The 23687-nt window shown below is 44.0% G+C and overlaps 1 protein-coding gene and 1 non-coding gene across 2 annotated transcripts in view; one reads left to right on the forward strand and one right to left on the reverse strand.

Moving 5' to 3' along the window:
* The window catches only part of LOC140424834 (cyclin-Y-like), a 272509-nt gene that overhangs the window by 177995 nt on the left and 70827 nt on the right, over positions 1 to 23687 (reverse strand).
* LOC140425900 (U2 spliceosomal RNA) lies at positions 19571 to 19765 on the forward strand. Its single transcript, XR_011948058.1, has one exon. It is a non-coding gene; the product is annotated as a U2 spliceosomal RNA (small nuclear RNA).

Below are 23687 nucleotides of genomic sequence, written 5' to 3' on the forward strand. Positions count from 1 at the left end.
TATTTGATTGCACATTTACAAAATCCCCTCATGCAGAAAGAAAGACACCACTTCAACATTGAACAAATGCTCCACCCAACATTGTGGCAGTCTTCCCAACAGGTCAGATGTGTAGCATTATCCCCCACCGCAGTAACGAATAACAAAATAAAATGAAGCTAACCAAGTCGAAAATGGCTATTTTACCTTGCCATTAACTAGTTTCTCTCAGGAGTTGTTCATTTGCTTGCTTAGATACCTAAATGTACAAGGCGACTTAAATGTCATTTTCTTTGGTGTGCAGCTGGGGCCGAAGTTGTTGAAATGAGTAGCAGAATACTCATTCCTGCGATTATTACCTTTTGGGGAGGAACAGGGAGGCACGGATGCCGGAGAGGGGGCGGGAAAGAGAGACGACCACTCTCTAGAAGAATAATGTAAAGTAATTTATGGGCATGTTGGTTGGAACAATGAAAACCACAAAGCACACACAAGGACAATGTATATTGATGGACGGTGCAATCCAATTGTGGAGTGTGAAGTAAATTCCTGAGCATAGAAACCATTTCCGTGGTGGAAGAAAGTAACATATTAAGGAGCTCTTTTGCACCAAGGGGATGAAATAAATATATAACAGGGAGAGAATAGTGGCAGAGGGTGCAAAAGGCAGGACTGCGTTCTTTAAATCAGACAACAGCTAAATAATACTTAAATCAACCAACGTCTAGCTTTGACAAACTCACCCAGACTAGAAATGTTAGCTCTGTTCTCTCTCTCTCCACAGATGCTGTCGGACCTACTGAGATTTTCTAGCATTTTATGTTTATGTTTCAGATTCCAGCATCCACAGTAATTTGCTTTTATATTAACGTTTAGCTATGGTGGGCAGCTGAGCCTAAGTGACTAAAAGGGAAGCCTCAATAATTTCCCAAACTGGAATCCACGTCTTACATTTGCACGGATTCCACTGCTTCCCGAAAGGCAAGTATTGTAAATAATGGTTCAGTCAAAAGTCAACTCATTTGAATTCACGCACTCATCTTTTCCCATTTGCCTATTCATTTTAAATTTGAAGTACATTTTTATTTAAATTACGTCATGCTGAGAGATCCCCTCTGGTGTACTTACTGAACACAACAAAGTGCAGGAATTGGGTTATCACTAACCATTAACTGAAGTCCTCTGTCTCAACAGTGCATGTTACACTTATCTATACTGTTAACAACTGCATTATGCAAAGCCAATTAACTCAAGTGCAATTTTAGACCATTGGTGAGCCTGTGAAATCTATTCACGGACACCAGAATCTAGGCACGTTTTAGTGACCCGTTCGGAGCAAGTGTTTTGTTTCATCAAGCCACACACTGATGTGCATGTTTGCTTGCATTGCGTTCTAGCATTTTCTGTTTTTGTTTCACACTTCCAGCATTTGCGGTATTTTGCTTTTGCATTTTTTGATGTTTCTGATAGGAAATCTAGGCACTATAGACTCACGTTAGTATTGAAATGCTAATTTAGTGGATTTATGGTACTGCCAGAGTAAATTTATTAAATTGCAATTGAAAAAAATCCAATTCAGCTCGCTCGCAGAGTCACGGTCATCTACTCTGACCAAGCCAGTTCTTTATCCTAGACTGCCACAAGATTCCAGTGCGAATGAGCACACCTAATAAAATTAATAAGATATCATTCAAGAATCTCAACACGTTCCAGCTCAAGTGGATCAGCAGAAATTCCCTCCAATTAAATATTAGGATTTGTTTTTATAAATTTAAAGTAATCCACCTACTCTGCACATCTTTTTAACTTGTGGGGGGTGAGACCCACGCAGACAGGTGTAGAGTGTGAAACCTCCACACGGACAGTGACCCGGAGCCGGGATCGAACCCAGGTTCTTGGTGCCGTGAGGCAGCAGTGCAAACCACTGCGCTGCTGCCTCCCACAATTAAATATTAGGACGACTGAAGCCACTGACATTGGTCTCCACCACAAATTCTAATCCTCACCCTGGCAAAAATTGGAGATTGAACCAGAATGTTCACAGCCGGACTCTCATCTCTGATTCCCAAATGAGTTTTAAACCACATCATTGGGATAGTCCAATTCTAATCTCCATCGTACTGTCCATCTTCGGCTCATCTGATGAAACCTTCATCCATATCTTTATTACCTCTAAACTTGACTATTATAATGCACTCCTGGCCAGCCTCCAACCTTCTACCTCCTGTTTGCAGAGCTCATCAAAAACCCTGCTGCCCGTAACTCAATTTACACCAAATGCAGTTCCTCAGTCATCCCTGTGCTCACTGACCTCCACTGGCTTCTGTTGAAACACTTGAATTTTGAAATTCTCATTCTGTTTTCAAATCCCTCGATGGCCTTGCCCCTTCCGGTCTGCATAATCTCTTCCATCCTTACAAATCTAAGATATCCAGACTGGAAACATTAGCTCCCTTCTCTCTCCACAGATGCGGTCAGATCTGCTGAGATTGTGTTTTTGTTTCAGATTCCAGAATCCAGTCATTTGCTTTTATCCCCAACTCTGGCCACTAGAACATCCTCGATTTCAATCACTCCAGCACTGAGGGCACTTCAGATACCTCGACCTCAAAGTCTGGAAGTCCATCCATAAACCTCTCATTCTCTGCGCCTCCTTTAAGAAGCTCTCTCTGATGAAGCTCTAATATCTCTTCCTGTGGCTCAGTGTCTCATTTGTTTAATAATGCTCCTGTGAAGCACCAGGGACATTTGATTGCATTAAAGGCTACAACAAGAACAACTTGCTGTATTTATTAAATCTTACTGAATTGTCCCCCACCTCACAGGGGCATGATTCTGATGGACCAAGGGGAGGGGGAGGGGGAACAAACGACCATTATTCATATGTCGTGGCTTCCGGTGATGGCGGGCGGGAGGCAGCCGCACACTGGAGCGCTCCAGCTCGGGAATAGAAATTTCAGGGTTTTAACACCCGTTCCCACGGGCAACAGAGGCTGAAAAAGCTGTAAGATGGCACAGGGAGGAGAAATATCCAAGTTTGGGGAAAAAACGGCCATGAAAAAGGGGGTTAACGAAAGTCCACCGGTGAGTGGGAAAGTCAGCGCAGGAACTGTAAGGAAAGCGGAGGCTGGAGCACCAAGGGAGGCTGCATCGCTCACAGCAGAAGAAATGACCAAGGTGATGGCTGTGGAACTTGAGAAACAGTTCACAAAGCACATGGAAGCGATGAAGGAGGAGATGGGGGCTGTATTGACAGTGCTGGTGGAGGAGGCGATTGCCCTGGTGAGGGGGGCGGTATCGAGCGGCGGAGGTGCGGGAGCAAGGTGAGACACTGAAGGAAGTGGAATAGGCATTATCGCAGCACAGTGATCAACTCACCTCGATGGGGAAGGAGTTGCGGAAGGTGATAGAGACCAACAAGGGTCTGCGCGCCAAAATGGAAGGCCTGGAAAACAGATCCAGGCAGCAGAATCTGAGGATCGTGGGTCTGCCCGAAGGGGTGGAAGGCCCGAGGCCGACGGAGTATTTTGCCACGATGTTGGCGAAGCTATTGGGGGAGGGGGACGACCCCTCTCGATATGAACTGGATCGTGGAGGCCTATACCAAAGGCGAGTGAGCCGCCAAGAGTAGTAACTGTGTGTTTCCGTAGGTATAGCATGAAGGTGAAGGTCCTGTGCTGGGCAAAGCAGAAGCGGGTGGTGCAGTGGGCTGGAGCTGGTATACGCATATACCAGGACTTTACGGTGGAGCTGGCGAGGAGGCGGGCTGCCTTCAGCCGGGTGAAGAAGGCACTGTACATCAGCACGGTGCAGTGCGGCACAGTATATCAAGCTAAGTTGAGGATGACCTACAAATCCAAGCACTTTTATTTTGGGCGCCGGAAGCAGCGGAGGAGTTTGCGAAGGCAGAAGGACTGTGGCAAAATTGAGAAATGGGACTGAGAGCGGGTCGTGTACCAATGTAGCCTCATTTAACTTTATTTTTTCACTGAGTGTTGGTGTATGTACTAAATGAGTCGACACTGTATATTTGGACAAGGGAAGGGCTTTCATTTGCAATGATGGTTCTTTGGGGCTTGGGTGTGTATGTTGGGGTTGTGTGCTAAAGTTTTGATGGGACCGGGCAAGGGGGAAGGAGACCCAGGCAGGGGCCTCCATGCTGGCCGGATTAAGCCGGCCAGTGAATGGGAGTGAGGTGGGGGTGTGGGGGGTGGCTGCGGCCATCGTAGCCTGGTAGAACAGGTTTCGGTGAGTCTAGTCGGGGTGAAAAGTTGGGAGAAGGAACAGAGGTTGGGGGAGGAGTTTACAAGAGGAAGTGGAGGAGAGGAGTCTGGGAGGGGGTGTCTCCAATTCATGGGTGCCATTCACGGTACTCTTTCGTGGATTGGATGGTGTTGAATATTGGGGGTGTGGCCACCTGGGTTGGCCACTTCCCGACTTAAAATGGAGGTCCGCAAAGACTACAGGGAAATTCAGCCAACACAGGCAAAAACTAGCAAGTGCAGAAATCCTGTGTATTAGAAATTGCAAAAGGCCAGACAGCACTGAAACTCACAGCCATCTGAATACTAATGAGCGATCCCCAGGTACAATTGAAACATGTAAGGTGAATAAGGCCAAGCCAGACTCCTCGGCACCAGCAGGAGCCAAGACAAAGGAAGGCCAAAGACACTCAGGGACCGCCCAGCGATCAGGGAACAACTCCAGTATTGGAGAAATCGATCCAAGTGATCGGAACGTAGTCCAATCACTTGGAACCAGGTACGAGGTCCGCCCAAAGGGGCGGGAAGCCCCTGGTGACTATAAAATAGAGTCCCCAAGTTCAAATCGTCCTTCTTGGCAGGGTCACTCAGCAGCGAATCAACCCTCGAGAGTGAACTGCCCAAGCTGCCGCATCAACCAAGTAAGTCTCCAGTCAACGCACGCTACGAGATAGGCGCTCCTAGCTACCAGTCCATACCAGCTTTTGAATCCTGCAGACTCAGATCGAACAAAAGGCCATTTGTTCCCCTGACCTGGTGGGCCAATTCCAAAACTAAGTATAGGCCTTTTAGTGATAGAGAATAGTCTAGAAAGTAGAGTTTATGCATGAGTAGGGATTTACTGTGTATAATAAATGTGTTTTGATTTGAATCTAACTAATTGGTGTGTTGAGTTATTGATCAGTACTTGAACTTGAACCTCGTGGCAGTATCATAAAGATACCTGGCGACTCTAGAGCAAAGGTTATAGAAACAGAGCAAATTAGGCAAAGATACAACGGGCAACATTTAAGAGCCAACTAAAAGTTAGCAACGGGGGGGGGGGGGGGAAGAGACGACTATATATGTCAATGGTGACCATCGGCGATTCCCGATTCCTTTTTATCCTCCTTAGGAGGTTTTGTTTTATTTGATGCTTATATTGTCATGCAGGCCGTTGTTTGGGGGGGGATGGTGGGAGGATGGGATCGTTGTTGTTGGTAGGGGGATTGACATTGTATTCGTTACCATTTACTGTTTGTTGGTGGGGTGTAAATTCTGAAGAAAATGTGAAAATGGAGAATTAAAATATATATATTTTTTAAATTATTCATATGTCATCTTCACAACAAGCATTTCAAGGGTGCTCAACCAAGGGGGAACCTCATACCCAAGATTCTGGTTGAGTATCACTCCGTGCATATGCACCGTAACACGCACAGGATAAAAAAGGTTGCATGGTATTGATTGGAAGTGGCTGATTTTTCGAGTCTCATGTACGGAGCATGGAGGTCAGTTTGAATGGCCCTGCATTCCGAGATCAGCTATCATAACACAGACTGGGGATTACATTTGGGGCCTCCTTTATTTGTTTAGTTGAGCTGCCCACTGGACAAGCTCAGTGACCCGTTGGCGGAGGTTTCCTTTTGAACCAAACGCTGGGCTATGCAAACCTGGACTACACCTCACATTGGAGCACTAAAGTGTAGGCAGAATTATTGCACCAGATCATGTCACACAACGTGATGATAAAGTTATCCTCTATTAACCTCAAAACATCTCAAGCTGTAAAGGCAGGGTTGCCTGCGGCATACAAACAAACAACCCGATAACATCACAGACAGCAGCTGACTGTATACAGAGAAGAGAAGCAACATTCCTGATCATTCTGATTACAGTGGACTCCAGATAAGCACATCTGATCACAGCATAAATTCCAATGGAGCTAAATCATTTCCCATTCACCCGTCAGTTACAGAATTCCTGATGCACAGACAAACACTTTGATGAACAAACTTGATCTAAAAAGCTGACACTGCACAGTTTCAGTAGAGATGTCACATTTATCACAGTCATTGAGACATAGATGAACAAGAGCCACAACTGTACAGAAGGTCATCACTTAGCCCCTCAAATCTATGCCGATCTCTGCTGAGCAATCAAATTAGGCCTATTCCCTCCACTCCAATCCCATTTCCCTGTAAATTTATTTGCCTCAACTGCACACCCAATATCCTCTTGAAATCATTCATTGTCTCCACTTCCACCACTCTGTAGACAGTGGGCTCCAGTTTATTACCACACGTATGTGAAAAAGGTCTTCCTCCCATCCGCCTACACCTCTTGCCCAAAACTTTAAAAATGTATTTCCCATTGCTCATACAATCAGCTCATGAGAATAGGTTTTCTTTGTCAATCTTATTTAAACCTTCCATAATCTTGTACAGCCCCAAGAATTCTCCCTCAGTCTCTTTACTCCAACTGTAACTTCTCCATCCCCAACCTGTAGCTAAAGTCCCCCATCCCTGGAACCATGCGGATAAATCTCCTCTGCGTCATCTCAAGGAAACTCCCCTAACTTCCTCAAGTGTGGTGATCAGAATTGGATGCAATACTGTACTGCGCTGTAATGTTCTATGTTCTGGTTGTGGTCTAACCAGACCTTTATACAGGTTTAGCATAGCTTTCTTGTTTTTCTACTCAATATCTCACAGCTAGGGCAGCACGGTGGCGCAGTGGGTTAGCCCTGCTGCCTCACGGCGCCGAGGTCCCAGGTTCGATCCCGGCTCTGGGTCACTGTTCGTGTGGAGTTTGCACATTCTCCCCATGTTTGCGTGGGTTTTGCCCCCACAACCTAAAGATGTGCAGGATAGGTGGATTGAACACGCTAAATTGCCCCTTAATTGGAAAAAAATGAATTGGGTACACTAAATTTATTTTTTAAAAATCTCACAGCTTCTTCCCCACTGTTACCAGACTCGTGAATGACCCTCTTCTGGACTGAACGCTCCATGCACCTTCTCCACTGAGTAGTACGGCACTCCGTAGGCTTCACCAGATGTCTATGTATTTACATTGTGTATTCCCGGCTTGGGTCACAGTCTGTGCGGAGTCTGCACATTCTCTCCGGGTGCTCCGGTTTCCTGCCACAGTCTAAAGATGTGCAGGTTAGGTGGATTGGCCATGCTCAATTGCCCTCAGCGTCCAAATTACACTTAGTGTTGGGTGGGGTTACTGGGCTGTGGTGGAGGTGTGGACCTTGGGTAGGGTGCAGACTCGATGGGCCAAATGGCCTCCTTCTGCACTGTAAATTCTATGATCTATGATTATCGCATGTCCTATGTTTTTCCAAGTATGAAACGATCTGCCTGGTCTGTACGCTGAACAATACTTCTCACTGTACCTCGGTACACATGACAATAAATCTAAACCTCATTTAAATCTAAATCTATTTATGAAGCCCAAGATTCCATACGCTTGTTAACTACTCTCTCAATATGTTACCTTCAAAGAGCTACGCAAATGAACACTTGGTCTCGCTTCCGCTGCACATTTCATAGAACCATTTAGTCTATATTGCCACTCCCTATTCCTTCTGCCAAACACCTCACACTTCTCTGTATTACATTTTCTCTTACTTTTCTGCCAACTCCATTTGCCTCTGTCCTGTTGAAGGTTGATTTGCATCATCTTCACTGTCAGCCATACATGTAAGCAAGGCATCATCAGATGATGTTGAAATGATACTTTGTGTTCCAATATCGAAGACATGCATGAAAACAAGAGTGGCCGTAGGTCTGATTCTTGGGGAAGACCACAGTCTATCATTCTCCATTCTGAAAAACAACCATTTACCCTGGCTCACTGTTTTTTGTCCTGTAGTCAATTTTTTTGCCCAAGCTGACACTGACTCTCCTCTTCTATGAATTCAATTTTGTTAACCAGCCTTTATGATACTTTGTCAAAGGCTTTCTTAAAGTCCATATAGACATCATTCATTTAAAATCTTTTCTGTTACTTCATCATAAAATCAGTTGGAATATTCAAGCCTAATCTGCCTTTTAGAAATCTGTGCCAACTCTCCTTAATTAACTCAAGTCTCAAGCGCCTGTGGATTTGTTTCTCCGATAGATATCTCGGACCCACCACAGATATTAAATTGACCGCCTTTTCTTGTCAGCTTGGATCCTGGATGTCTCTCTTCTGGAGACCATGAATTGGCTTCAATTTGAATTGTTTTTTGGAGCAAGCAATGAAATGGGTTAAGGGTTTGCCCTATCCACCCTGAACTTTGACTTTGTAACTTTAAGGGTGGGCTAAAAAATTGGAAAAAAATTTAATCTGATCGTTTTGGAGTTACTAGAATTACCTTTCACGCTTTCTTGAACAATGCCATCACAAGTTCCACTCTCCAATTCTCGGACACCTGCCCGGCCAAGATGTAATAATGAGGCTGTATAAAACCTGTGAGCAGTACTAGGATTCACACTGTAAGAAGGATATTTATTCATCCATGTATGTCTGCTCTGCCAGAAGGCAGGTACCCGCCTCATTATCTGGTGATATTTCACCCGGAGCTGTTTTCATGCCAATGAGGGATCAGGTTCAGGCTTTAAAAAGAGTACAAGGCAGATTCATACGGATTGCTGGAATTGCTAATTACAAATACAAAAATAAAGACATGGAAAAATGCCATATTTTGTCATTAGAACAATATAGAACATAGGGTAATCTGATAAGTATTTAAAACTATAAAAGGTTAGGAGGTGAAGGTAGAATGAAACCATTTCCATTGGAAATGTAGAAAATAGTAATATGCCATTCGGCCCCTCGAGCCTGCTCACCATGCAATATGATCATGGCTGGTCCTCTATCTCTTTTTTTTTTAAATTTGAAGTACACAACTCTTTTTTTCCCCCCCCACCCAATTTAGGGGCATTTTGGTGAGGCCAATCCACCTACCCCACACATCTTTTGGGTTGTGGGGGTGAGACCCACACAAACATGGGGGAATGTACAAACTCCACACGGACAGTGACCCGGGGACTGGATTGAACCCGGGTCCTCAGCACCGTGAGGCAGCAGTGCTAACCACTGCACCACCGTGCCGCCCCTGTTGATCCTCGACCTCAATACCATACTCCCACTCTTCCCCCTACCCCTTGACACCTTCAGTGTCTAGAAATGTAACTATTTCCTTCTTACATGTATTTAGTGACTTGGCCTCTGCAGCTTTCTGTGGTAGAGAATTTCACACCTTTATCCTCTGAGTGAAGAGGTTTTGCCTTATCTCAGCCCTAAATGGCCTACCCTGTAGTGATCTGTACATCTGTACATACATCTGCACATACACCAGGGACTGCAGCACAGATGTGACAGCCACAGCATCACTAGAGGGAGCATCAGAGACGGGAATAAAGGGTCGAGCCCAAGGCAGGATTCGCCTCTTTTAGAAACACAGCTAGTGAGCAGCAGCAACAGGGATAGCTTAGCATAGGCAGTTTACCTTGGTTTCACTGGTGATCCCTCGTGACTGTTTTACATCTAGTTGAGCTCTGGAAGCAGAACAAACTCTTTGAATAAAGTGTTCGTGTTAACTGTAAGTCTACAGTTGTTATTCAGAATTAGAAAATAACATATACCCTATTTCCAGAGACACTTGTACTAGATCCCTCAGCCAGAGGACAAAACATCCCTACATACAGTTCGTCCAGACCTGTGTGAACCTTATATGTTTCAATCAGATCCTCTCTTATTCTTCTCAACTTCAGTGAATCCAGGCCTAGTCAACTCAGGTTCCCCTCATACAACAATGCTGCCATCCCAAGGAAGCAGTCTGGTGAACATTTGCTGCACTCCCTCGATAGTAAGGACCCTAGTTTCACATCTTGATTTTCCATCCTAATGAAGAATTCTATCATGTTACAGTCACTGTCCCTAAAGGATCCCACAGAACAAGATTATTAAGTAACCCCTTCTCAGTGCACAATAGCAAATCAAAGATAAAATGTTCCCCAGTTGGTTCCTCGATGTACTGGTCTAAAAACAAATCTCATGCACACTCCAAAAATTCATCCATCACAGTATTATTGCTAATTTGATTTGCAAAGTCCTATGTAGATTAAATTCACCAATTATTACTGTAGCACCCTTGTTACATGCATCTCTAATTTCCTGTTTAATGCTGTCCTACTGTTTGGAGACCTATGGACAACTCTCACTAATGTCTTTCTCTCCTTGTTGCTACGTAGCTCCACCCAGACGGATTCTACATCTTGAATTTCTACACTAATGTCCTCTCATCACTTCACCAGTTTCAACCTTTACTAACAATGCCACCACAACTCCTTTTCCTTTTATCCTGTCCGTTTTAAATACGGAGTACCCTTGGGTATTATTCAGTTCCCATCCTTAGCCACTCTGCAGCCATGACTCCATAATCGCAATCAATCATAATAATTGAGAGGTCTAGAATGAGGAACCAGTTACAATACTGAAAGTTAGAACACGATTCTAGGGTTCTCATATAGATCTAAATAAACCTATTTGCATTGAAAGCGGAGGCGACAGAATTCACATCCACATCCAGTGGCTGTAGCAGAAACTTAAAATTCAAGGTTAAATTGGTGTCCGAGAATTGGAGAGTGGAATATGTGATGCCATTATTCAAGAAAGCGTGAAAGGAAATTCTAGTAACTCCAAGACGATCAGTTTTTTTTTTTCAATTTCTTATCCCACCCTTAAAGTTACAAAGTCAATGCTCAGAGTGGATAGGGCAAACCCTTAACCCATATCATTGCTTGCTCCAAAAAGCAACTCAAATTGAAGCCAATTCACAGTCTCCAGAAGAGAAACATACAAGATCCAAGCTGACAACAAAAGGCGATCAATTTAATATCGGTGGTGGGTCCGAGATATCTATCAGGGAAACAAATCAACAGGCACTTAAGACTCGTGTTAAATTGGATGGAGATGAAGGAACAAGGCATAAAAGGGAGATCAGCACAGGTTAGGTAAATGTGATTAGGACTCACATCGAAGGCATGTGTCATCGGGCTGAAGAACCTCTTTGTAACTTCACTCCTCGGGCGTCTGCCAGCAACTACAAATGTGACAGGAGCTTGAGGATTAATTTTTTTAATTGTCTCGCCCTTTTATGAGCCGATTTTCTGAATGTAAGCTTGCTATCGAGAGGAAATAGCAAGTGAAGGTCAGATATTATATGAAGGGAAAAACGTATCATCTCTCCTCCACAGCTACCACTCTCCAGGATCATCATATCACAACAACTTGCACTTATATTGTGCCTTTAACCGAGTAAAATATCCCAAAAGTGAAAAAGGTATGGACCACTAAGACTGGACTTGTACAACAGCTGTTACAACCCAAACGAGACCTACGGGGACGGACCAATTAGCTGCCTCGTGAACCTCCTTCAATACGAGCTTCCCCGCTGAGGGCCCCTCAGCGGAGTAAATGGACTCTAGCATAAAAGCCGGCCCAGATGAGAGCCAAGGAGGGAGAGTCACGGCAGGGACTTGAAGTGTACTGTGTATGTAGTTTACTTTGTAATAAAATAGTTTTCTATACACCTCCCGTCTGGACTCCTCTGTGGCCACTAAAGTGGGCACACAAATTAAAGCTCAAGAGCTTGTAGAACTTAACAAGCTCATTCAGCCTCAGTTCCATCCATTCTCCACATCCCATTAACCCAAGAGCTCACAGAAACAAAGCAAAACGCTTCGGACACTGGAAATCTGAAAATAAAAACAGAAAATGCTGCAAGGGCATAGCAGGTCTGACAGCATGTTTGGAGAGAGAGTGTGAGAGGTAACGTCTTAGGGGTCAGAGACCTTTCAGCAGAACAGTAACAGTTTGACTTTAATGACAGTAGCTGCTTACTTTAGGTCACTTGCGGAGAATTCAGTCGGGTCGGGTTGGGGGGGGGGGGAGGGGGGGGGGGGGAGGGGGGGGGGGAGGGGGGAGGGGGGGTTTGATCACACATTTAAAAAAGCGAGAACAGACTTACACATTGTTTACCCTCAATAACCATAAATATTTAAAATAACATATCCCATATTTGTTCAAAAAGGTGCTCCACTATTGATAGCGGTTTTGATGCCTCAGCTAGGATAAAGCAAAGACGCATTTTGCGTTCATTAATGAGCTGCAGCTCCACTTTAGAAACCATCAAATTAAATTATACTTTCTTTATTTCCCCAGGAGACAACATTACCGTCATACATCCCAGTTTATTAACATTCCTTCCTTGTCAGCACAACAACAAACATATCCGCAATCACTGTACGCCGATTAAATGGGGATCGTGGCATTCCAAAGCATTGTTTCTTTATCTTTACTGGAAAGCAAACAGTCCCCAACATGAAAACACAAAGCCCCGCTACAAATATTTAACATTTGGATTGATTTTCTTCATAAGGTTATTTTCAAGTCTCTGACGACAACAGGCTGAAAGCTAGTACCCCTATCGGTTTGACGGGCAAATTAACAACTTAGTGCCTTTAATGTAATGAAACCGATCAAGGTATTTTGCAGGAGCATTATAAAACAAAGCATGACATCGAGTCACAGAGGGAGATAGGAGGTCAGATGAAAAAAAACTTGGGTCAAAGAGAAAGATTTTAAGGAGAGTTTTGAAGCTGGAAAGTGAAGTGGGGAGGTGTAGGAAGGGAATTCCAGAGATTGGGGATGAGGCAACCGAAAGCACATCCCCAACGATGGAGCATTTGCAGATATCTCAGGATTGTGACATTGCAGGGGATTACAAAATAGTTACGGGCAAAGACACGGAGGCATTTGAAATCAAAGATGAGAATATTCATCTGCTTGACATGGTTCTAAGCAATAAGGAACATCACTCAAGGCACTTCTTGTACATACTTGGTGTTACCTTAGTCGAGGTTATGGGGGACCAAAATCTTTGCACAGGCAAACCACAGTTGCATTACCATGACCAACTTGTCATCTGAAACGTACATTCACAGTTCGATGTTGTTACAACTCATCTTTCAGTATAAGTCATAGAATTTACAGTGCAGAAGGAGGCCATTCAGCCCATCGTGTCTGCATCGGCCCTTGGAAAGAGCACCCTACCTAAGCCCACACCTCCACCCTATCCCCGCAACCCAATAACCGCACCCAACCTTTATGGACACTAAGGGCAATTTAGCATGGCCAATCCACCTAACCTGCGCATCTTTGGGCTGTAGGAGGAAACCGGAGCACCCGGAGGAAACCCACGCAGTCACGGGGTGAACGTGCAGACTCCGCACAAACGGTGACCCAAGCCGGGAATCGAACTTGGGACCCTGGAGCCGTGGAGCAACTGTGCCAACCACTGTGCTACTGTGCTGACTCAGTTTTAATAATGAATGTTACCATATAAACATTGGTCCCTTAGAAGTTGAACTACTCAGACAATGCTTGAAGTGTCTTTGATCTCACAGGCACTATTGGCCTTAAGTGCTCCAGGGTTAAGAAAATGAGGAGCATTCAGCAGAACTCCCTTTTCATACCCAATGACCCCTTCTGGACAGGAAGCAGGTGAGAAAGTGATGGGGCGATATTTTAAAAAAGCGATTTTGAGTGATAAATGGGACTTGACCGCCCAACCATTTGATTTAAATGTGTGCGCACCATCACGGAGCACTGACAAAGATACGGATTCCTGCTGGGATGAGATGCCAGCAATCAACCAGGAGTGTGACTGGGCTCACCAATGATGCCTTCAATTATAGAATATCCTGGTATCACACGCAGTTTAGGATTACAGGTAAAGACTCACATTCTGGAAAGGTGTTTATAAAAATTGCTGGCATCTCGTCCCAGCAAGAATCAGTGTCTCAGTCAGAGCTCATTGATAGCACACACACACCTCCAGATCAAAATGTTGTGCGGCCAAGTCTAACTCCAGAACAAATGCTCTGGGCTGACACTTCAATGCAGAATGTGGATGTGTTGCACTGTAGGATGAGAAGCTAAACCCGGTCTGCCCTCTCAATTGGAGACGGGCAGCGGAACACAGAAATCCTTCAGTGTTTGGCCCAACATTTATCACTCAAGATCACTGGGGGAAAAGTGATTCAGTCGCTTTCTCATTGCGGTTTATGAAACCAGTTGGTTGCCATGTAACCTACATCACAAAACTACTTATTCAGTTGTGAAGCATTTTGACACGTCCTGAAATTTTGAAAGAACCTATATAAATGCAAGCCTTTTTTTTCTTTGAATGAGAAGGGATAGAAAGGTTTACTGCTGTGCTCATTTTATGGGTAGGAAGCAGTTCAAGGACTGTTGCCTTTGCAAGATCTTACTGAAGAATACACTGGAATTCAAATGGAAGCTGTATCAAAAAAATAGTACAATTAAGGGACAATTTAACGTGGACCTACCCTGCACATCTTTTGGGTTGTGGGGGTGAGACCCAAGCAGACACGGAGAGAATGTGCAAACTCCACATGGACAGTGAGCCGGTGGCCGGGATTGAACCCAGGACCCGGCGCGGTGAGGCAGCAGTGTTAACCACTGCGCTACCATGCCGTCCCTATTTATTTCAAATACAACAGAAAATTTGTAAAGCATTAGACAGAAATAAATTTAGTGTAAACTAGTTTTGGTAGGGATCATCCCCATAGCCTCCAGTTGAATAGAATGCACCATTTAACACAGCCCTATTAGAAATGATTTAAGCCATAAATCCACAGAAGTCTAGACATTATCATTCTCTTCAAATATTTTTTGCCAAATTTCTTTCCCCCAGATTATTTTAAGTTTCTCTCCTAAAAATGGAACACTAATCGCCCTCAGTGACCTCATCTTGCTGGCTGCTGTGTGTCAACATGCTAATCGACTAAAAAAATAGGGCATCCCGAATAAACCCTATCCTGGCTTTATCTTCTATTCGAGCTTGAAAATTCTCAATTGGGGGCGACATCCACAGTCTAATTTCACCCACACCCACCCAGCCGCCAGACACTGGGATAGGCTGGGCTTTCCTACCACAGCTGAAGCCAGAACATAACCTCAGCTTACATGAGTTATCAAATTTAGTACTTTTCTGTTTTGCAACAGATGGTACCACGACAGGGAGCCACCGATGGAATGTGGTTGGGTGAGGGGTGGCAACTCAAAACCATTCTTCCACTCTTGAGAAATTCTCAGCATTAAATCTTTCCGGGCCGTCATTTGGATTTGAGTCGGTGTAGCAACTCACCAGCAACAAGTCGGATGGTTGCACAACACAGATACCCTGGGCATCTATAGGAAAGAGTAGCACGGGAGCCAAAACATTTGCATCAAACAGCAAATTCAAATGGTCACCAGAATAGTTTGGTAAATTTTGTTTGGAGGGGAGGGAGAGGGAGTCAGATGAGCGGTCTTAAGACATTTCACCACCCGACTCTGAATAGTGTCAATTTAATACCTGTGGGCCAGGCAACAGTTCAAACATTAAATGCTCTCCAATCCATCTATGTATAACGGAAAACAACATGGAAGACTGGGCAATGCTTTGCATAGAATCTATGATTCCAATTATCACTAACACAGCAAACAGTGGAAATAAATCTGAAAATAATTCATGTCAAACAACTACTACAAGTGATCATTCTATTCAAACGTAATGGAGTATACTGCAGACTGGAGGATAATTGTTTTATGCAGCAATACGTTTCATGTTAACATTTCATTTTTCTCTTTCAATTATGTATTTAGATGAGATACTGAATTTTCATAGGTTGATTTAAGCAAGATGTGCGGGTTAGGTGGATTGGCCATGCTAAATTGCCCTTATTGTCCAAAGAATGTTAGATGCGGGTTGCAGGGATAGAGTGGGTTTCAGTAGGGTGATCTTTGTAAGGGCCGGTGCAGACTCGATGGGCCGAATGGCCTCCTACTGCACTGCAAATTCTATGATTACAATAATCCGAACTTATCAAGCTGTTCCAGTGCAGCTACAACACTGGCATCGACTCGGCAATGTGGCGGGTGGAAAATTGCCCAGATATGTCCTGTACATAAGAAACAGATCAAATCCAACCCAGTCAATTACAATCCCATGCGTCGACTCTCAATCATCAGCAAAGTGATGAAAGGGATCAACAGTGCTATCAAGCAGCATTTACTCAGCAATAATCTGCTCACTGATGCTCAGTTTTGGTTCCGGCAGAGCCACCCAGCTCCTGATCTCATTATGGGCTTGGTTCAAACATGGAAAAAAAGAGCTGAACTCGGGGCGAGGTGAGAGTTACTGCCTTCAACATCAAGGCACCCTTCCAAACTCGAGGGGCATCAATATCCTGGCTGGGAGGTTTGCTAGTGTCACTCAGGAGGATTTAAACTAATATGGCAGGTGGGTGGGAACCAGAGGGTTAGCTTAGGTGATGTCATAATTGAAGGGGAAATAGAGAACAAAAATAAAAGAACAACATTACCCTCAGGCAGAGCAAAAAAGGTGGCAAGTGTGATAAGGGAGGTGGTCAATGCAGGACTGAGGGTATTGTACCTTATTGCATGCAGTATACAAAACAAGATAAATGAGCTTGTTGCACACATTGAAATTGGCCGGTACGATGTTGTGGGCATCAGGGCTGGGATCTAAATATACAAGGATATGTGTCCTATCGAAAGGACAGGCAGATGGGCAAAGGGGGCAGGGTTGCATTGTTAGTAAGGAATTAAGTTAAAACGATAGCATGGAGCGATATAGAATCAGAAAGCACAGAATCTCTGTGGGTAGAGTTGAGGAATCGCAAAGGTAAAAAGACTCTGATGGGAGTTATGTAAGTAGTCAGGATGGGGGCAGAAAATAAATCAGGAGATAGAAAAGGCATGTAAAAAAGGCAATATTATAATAACGATGGGGGTCTTCAATATGCAGGTGGACTGGGAAAATCAGGTTGGTAGTGGGTCCCAATAAAAGGAATTTGTGGAATGTTTAAGACATTTTTTTTGGGAGCAGCTTGTGGTAGAGCCCACTAGGGAACAGGCAAATCTGGATGTGGTGATGTGTAATGAGGCAGACTTGATTAGGGAACTTAAGGTGAAGGAACCCTTAAGGAGCAGTGACCACAATATGATAGAATTTACTCTGCAGTTTGAGAGGGAGAAGCTGGAGTCAGATGTAATGGTATTACAATTAAATAAGGGTAGCTGCAAAGCCTTGCGGGAGGAGCTAGCTAGAATTGATTGGAAAAGGAGCCTAGCAGGGAAGACAGTGGAACCGGAATGGCAGGAGTTTTTGGGGGTTATTCGGGAGGCACAGCAAAAATTCATCCCAAGGAGGAGGAAACATGCTAAGGGTAGGACAAGGCATCCATGGTTGACGAGGGAAGTCGAAGGAGAGCATTAAAGAAAAAGCATACAAAGTGGCAAGAATTATTGGGAAGCCAGAGGACTGGGAATCATTTAAAAGCGAGCAGACGACAACTAAAAAAGCAATAAGGGGAGAGAAGATGAAATATGAGTGCAAGCTAGCTAGGCATATAAAAGAAGTTAGGAAGAGTTTCTTTCACCATATAAAAGTTGAGAGAGGCAAAAATAGACATTGGACCACTGGAAAACGTGGCTGGAGAAGTAATAATAGGAAACAAAGAAATGGCAGACGAACTGAATAGTTACTTTCCATCAGTCTTCACGGTGGAAGACACCAGTGGAATGCCAGAGCTCCAGGAGAACCGGGGGCAGAGGCGAGTGCAGTGACCATCACTAAGGAAGTTTCTGTGGAAACTGAAAGGTCTGAAGGTGGATAAATCACCTGGACCGGATGGACTGCACACCATGGTCCTAAAACAGATAGTTGAGGAGATTGTGGAGGCATTGTTTCAGGAATCACTGGAGGCAGGAAGGGTCCCAGAGGACTGGAAAGTGGCGAACGTAACACCACTGTTTAAGAATGGAGGGAGGCAGAAGATGGGAAATTATAGGCCGGTTAGCCTGACTTCGGTCATTGGTAAGATTTTAGAGTCCATTATTAAAGAGAAGATCACGGAGCACTTGGAAGTGCATGGTAAAATAGGACTGAGTCAGCACGCCTTGTCAAAGGGAGGTCATGTCTGACAAATCCGTTGGGAGTTCTTTGAGGAGATAACAAGGAAGTTAGACAAAGGAGAACCAGTGGGCGTGATTTATTTAGATTTTCAGTAGGCCTTTGACAAGGTGCCGCATAGGAGATTGTTAAATAAGTTAAGAGCCCATGGTGTTAAGGGTAAGATCCTGGCATGGGTAGAGGATTGGCTGACTGGCAGAAGGCATAGAATGGGGATAAAGGGGTCTTTTTCAGAATGGCAGCTGGTGATTAGTGATGTGCCTCAGAATCCGGTGCTGTGACCACAACTTTTCACAATATACATGATCTGGAGGAAGGAACTGAAGGCACTGTTCCTAAGTTTGCAGATGATACAAAGATCTGTAGATGGGCAGGTAGTATTGAGGAAGTAGGCGGACTGCAGAAGGACTTGGACAGGCTAGAAGAATGGGCAAAGAAATAGCAGATGGAATACTGTTATGGGCCAGGGTTTAGAGAACCCCAAAGTGTATCATGGGAGTTCACCTGACCCACAACTTTTAATAGATTGTGGTTATGGGGATCGCACGGTCCACTCTAGAGGTATGGTGCAAACAGAACTTTACAGTACTTTTAAATTAAAACAATGTTTATTCCATGAACTCAAGTTAAACTTTTTAAAAGATAGTGAACATCTTAGCAACTATCAATTCAAATATAACCCACAAAGAATACAACACTAAGTAATCCTTAATAACTTCCCAAACAACATCCAGAAGACAAAAGAAACACCGTTTAACAGAAGCACATTAGGTTTACATTCACTACTGAAAACATGTACAATTCTGAATTAACCAAATGATCAAGAGATAATCTTTTCATGGCAGAGAGATCAACAGTACACCCTGCTCTGCCTGGCTTCAGCTCCAACACTGAAAACGAAACTAAAACACACCCTGCAGCAAACAGCCTAAAACGAAGGTAAAAAGCTGACAGACAGTCCAGCTCCACCCACTCTCTGACATCACTGCAGTAGTAAACACCCATTTCTTGAAGGTACTCTCACTACAGATATTTATATACACACCCATTTATGAACACCCATTTATTAAAGGTACTCTCACATGACAATACAATGTAGAAAAGTGTGAGGTTATGCACTTTGGAAGGAAAGATGGAGGCATAGACTATTTTCTAAATGGGAAGATGCTTAGAAAATCAGAAGCACAAAAGGACTTGGGAGTCCTTGTTCGCGATTCTCTTAACGTTAACATGCAGGTTCAGTCGGCAGTTAGGAAGGCAAATGCAATATTAGCATTCATGTCGAATCGCTTCTCGGCCTTTTGGCTAAGATCAAGTGTCTGTAGATTGAGCCTTTGGGTTCAGATCTGGTATGTCTCTCTTGTGGGAACCATAAATTCGATTCAATTTGAATTCGTTTTTTGGAGCAGGCGAGGAGCTGGATTAGGGGTTCGCCCCTGACCCACACTCTGAGCCCTGGCTTGGTAACTCAGAAAAGGAAAAAAAAAAACATTCATGTCGAGAGGGTTAGAATACAAGACCAGGGATGTATCTCTGAGGCTATACAAGGCTCTGGTCAGACCCCATTTGGAGTATTATGAGCAGTTTTGTATCTAAAGAAGGATGCGTTGGCTTTGGAAAGGGTCCAGAGGAGGTTCACAAGAATGATCTTTGGAATGAAGAGCTTGTCGTATGAGGAACGGTTGAGGACTGTCGGTCTGTACTCGTTGGAGTATAGAAGGGTGAGAGGGCGGGGGGGGACCTTACTGAAACTTACAGGATACTGCGTGGCCAGGATAGAGTGGACGTGGAGAGGATGTTACCACTTGTAGGAAAAACTAGAACCAGAGGGCACCATCTCAGATTAAAGGGACGATCCTTTAAAACAGAGATGAGGAGGAATTTCTTCAGCCAGAGAATGGCGAATCTGTGGAACACTTTGCCGCAGAAGGCTGTGGAGGCCAAATCACTTGAGTGTCTTTAAGACAGAGATTGATAGGTTCTTGATTAATAAGAGGATCAGGGGTTATGGGGAGAAGGCAGGAGAATGGGGGATGAGAAAAATATCAACCATGATTGAATGGCGGAGCAGGCTTGATGGGCCGAGTGGCCTAATTCTGCTCCTGTGTCTTATGGTCGATTTGATCGATTATGGCAACAAGGAAACCCAGCAAAACTGAAGTCAATGGAATCAAGGGGAAAACTTTCTGCTGGTTAGAGTCACACCCAGCCCAAAGGAAGATAGTTATGGTTGTTGGAGGTCAGTCATCTCAGTCCTAGGACATCACTGCAGGAGCTCATGTAGTGTCCTAAGAAGAGTCATCCAGACTCAAAACATTAGCTCCTAGACCTGCTGAGGTTGTCCAGCATTTTCTGTTTTTGTTAGCCATACAAATACTGTGGCTGCAAGAGGTCAGCGGCTAGGAATCATGTGGCGAGTAACTCACCTTCTGACTCCCCAAAGCATGTCCTACAAGGCACAAGTCAGGAGTGTGATGGAAACTCCCCAGTAGCCTGGGGAATGCAGCTCCAACAATACTCAAAATGTTCGCCATCGTCCAGGACATGGCTGTTCACATGATTGGTACCCCTTGCACAAACATTCACTCCTTCCACCATCAACGCACAGTAACAGCAGTGTATACCATCTACAAGATGCACTGCAGAAACTGGAAGGCTCCTTAGGTCGTACCATCCAAACCCACGACCATCTAGACGGATAAGGGCAGCAGAAACAGGGGTACACCATCGCCTGTATGTTCCCCTCCAAGTCATTCACCATTCTGACTTGGAAATGTATTACCGTCCCTTCACTGTCACTGGGTCAAAATCCCAGAAATCCCTCCCTTATAGCATAGTGTGTGTATCCACACCACATGGCCAAGAAGGTAGCTCACCACCACTTGCTCAAGGGCAATTAGGGATGGGCACAAGTGCTGGCCTAGCCAGCGAAGCCCATAATCCTACAAAAATGGATTTTAAAAATATCCTTTTTGGCAGTTCAACTGATGTATGATCAAGCAATTTATAGAAAGCTAGAACAGTTGCACAATTATTGTTTACACAAACGCTACTGATTTTAAATCATTTTAACTCTCCCAATGAAGGTTTTAAACCACGTCAGCTGAAGTTCAGCCTCCGTGTCAGACGGTTGTAGGTTTACATCCAGAGACTTGAGCACCAAAATCTAGGTCTTCTCAGATGAAAGTAAAAGATGCCATGGTATGATTTGAGGACAGCATGTGGCGCAGTGGTTAGCACTGGGACTACGGCGCTGAGGACGCGGGTTCAAATCCCGGCCCTGGATTACTGTCTGTGTGGAGTTTGCACATTCTCCCCACGTCTGCGTGGGTTTCATCCCTAGAATCCAAAGACGTGCAGTTAGGTAGGATTGGACACGCTAAATTGCCCCTTAATTGGAAAAAAGAAAATAGTTGGGTACTCTAAATTTTTTATTTTTTTAAAATTTTTAAATGTAAAAAAAAGAATTTTATTAATGATTTGAAGAAGAGCGTGGAATTTCTTCAGTCTCCAGGCCAAAATTTAACTTTGAATCAACATTTAAAACTGATAGTCTGGCTATTTATTTTCTTGCTGCTTGTGGGACCTAGCTGTGTGCAAACACCATTGTCCCAAAACACTTTACAGCCAATCTGAAGCTGAGAAAGACACCAAATAAATATAATTTTAATTTACACATGATTTTTTAAAAGTAAAATCTTCAAACGATTCCTCTTGAATAGAAGGCAGAGTGTAATATTTTGTTTCCTGTTAAGGTTCATAATTTATGTATTTGTGCATTTTAAATTTCTATTTGTCATGTGTACCAAGGAACAGTGAAAAGCATTGTCCTGCATACAGTCCAGACAGATCATTCCACACATGAAAAAACATAGGACATACATAAATTCACAATGCGGGTGATGAAACATACGAAGTGTAGTGCTACTCAGTAGAGAAGATATGTGGAGAGGTCAGTTCAATCCATAAGAGGGTCATTCAGGAGTCTGGTAACAGCGGGGGAAGCTGGTTTTGAATCTGCTAACGCATTTTAACAGATTAACAGAGAATTTACAGTGCAGAAGGAGGCCATTCAGCCCATCGAGACTGCATCGGCTCTTGGAAAGAGCACCCTACCCAAGGTCAACATCTCCACCCTATCCCAATAACCCAGTAACCCCACCCAACACTAAGGGCAATTTTGGACACTAAGGGCAATTTATCATGGCCAATCCACCTAACCTGCACATCTTTGGGCTGTGGGAGGAAACCGGAGCACCCGGAGGAAACCCACGCACACACGGGGAGGATGTGCAGACTCCGAAACAGACAGTGACCCAAGCCGGAATCGAACTTGGGACCCTGGAGCTGTGAAGCAATTGTGCTATCCACAATGCTACCGTGCTGCCCCAGACTTTCTTAGACTTTCCTATCTCCTGCCCGATGGAAGAGATTGTCAGAGAGAAAAACTTGGCTGATAAGCTTAGCAAAAGCATGGCATAGGTTAGCACTTGCCTCAAGATCCATTACACAACTGGAATGTAAAATTAGACTTGTAATGCTGTTGTGGGGACATCACACAATATAAACAATCTTTTCCTACAGGACCGAGGCATTTCCATCTTTAAAAAAATGAAATAAATTATGTAAAATTCAGAGAAAGCAGAGTTAGCTGTTTGTAATGCTCGGATATGTAATGCTCGGATACGTAATGCTTGGATATGCAAGCTCAGATATGTAATGCTCAAATGTGGCTGCTAAATTACTCTCACCTTACTTTTACAACATTTGACAACATCTGATCTCTTGCTTCAAATTACATCCGCACCACTTTTTCGTGGTTAGCGATTATTTATTTCCAAGCCTGAAAATTCCCAAAGTTATGAAACCAACACCTCATCTCTGAAACCAAACTCTAGGTGGGGTGGCACCATTAAAGGGTAATAATAGAGGACCAGATCTCTCTGCAGGAGTACAGGGGGCCCACATGCTTATCCCATGTATCTATCAGAACCTTGAAGCTTTAAAATTACAAACTGCACGTTGATCCTTTAAATTCCAGCCAATGAGACTGAGGTAACCAAATGCAGAAAATAGAATTGCCTGGAATTTGGAGCCTCGTCGATGCAAAGGAACCAAATGCACATTACTGTGGTTACGGAGTTATAGTTTGATTCACTAGCGGTGAACACTGCAGACCTTCGATTGCCAAACCAACGTCTAAATTCCTCCTCCACCCCACCTTAAATTTCAAACAGAGTCTGAAGTTGCGCAACAGAGGTGTCTGGAAAAAAGATTTTAACCAATTAATTAAGTAATCAAGGCAAAAAGCTTGGTCAGAGATTGATTTTAACGAGGGCCTTAAAAGAGGGAAATGCAGGATTTAGGGAGGGCTTGCGGCCTAGGCAGATTTAAATGCCATT

Source organism: Scyliorhinus torazame, chromosome 6 (genome assembly GCF_047496885.1).
Source record: "Scyliorhinus torazame isolate Kashiwa2021f chromosome 6, sScyTor2.1, whole genome shotgun sequence".
Taxonomy (NCBI): Eukaryota; Metazoa; Chordata; class Chondrichthyes; order Carcharhiniformes; family Scyliorhinidae; genus Scyliorhinus; species Scyliorhinus torazame.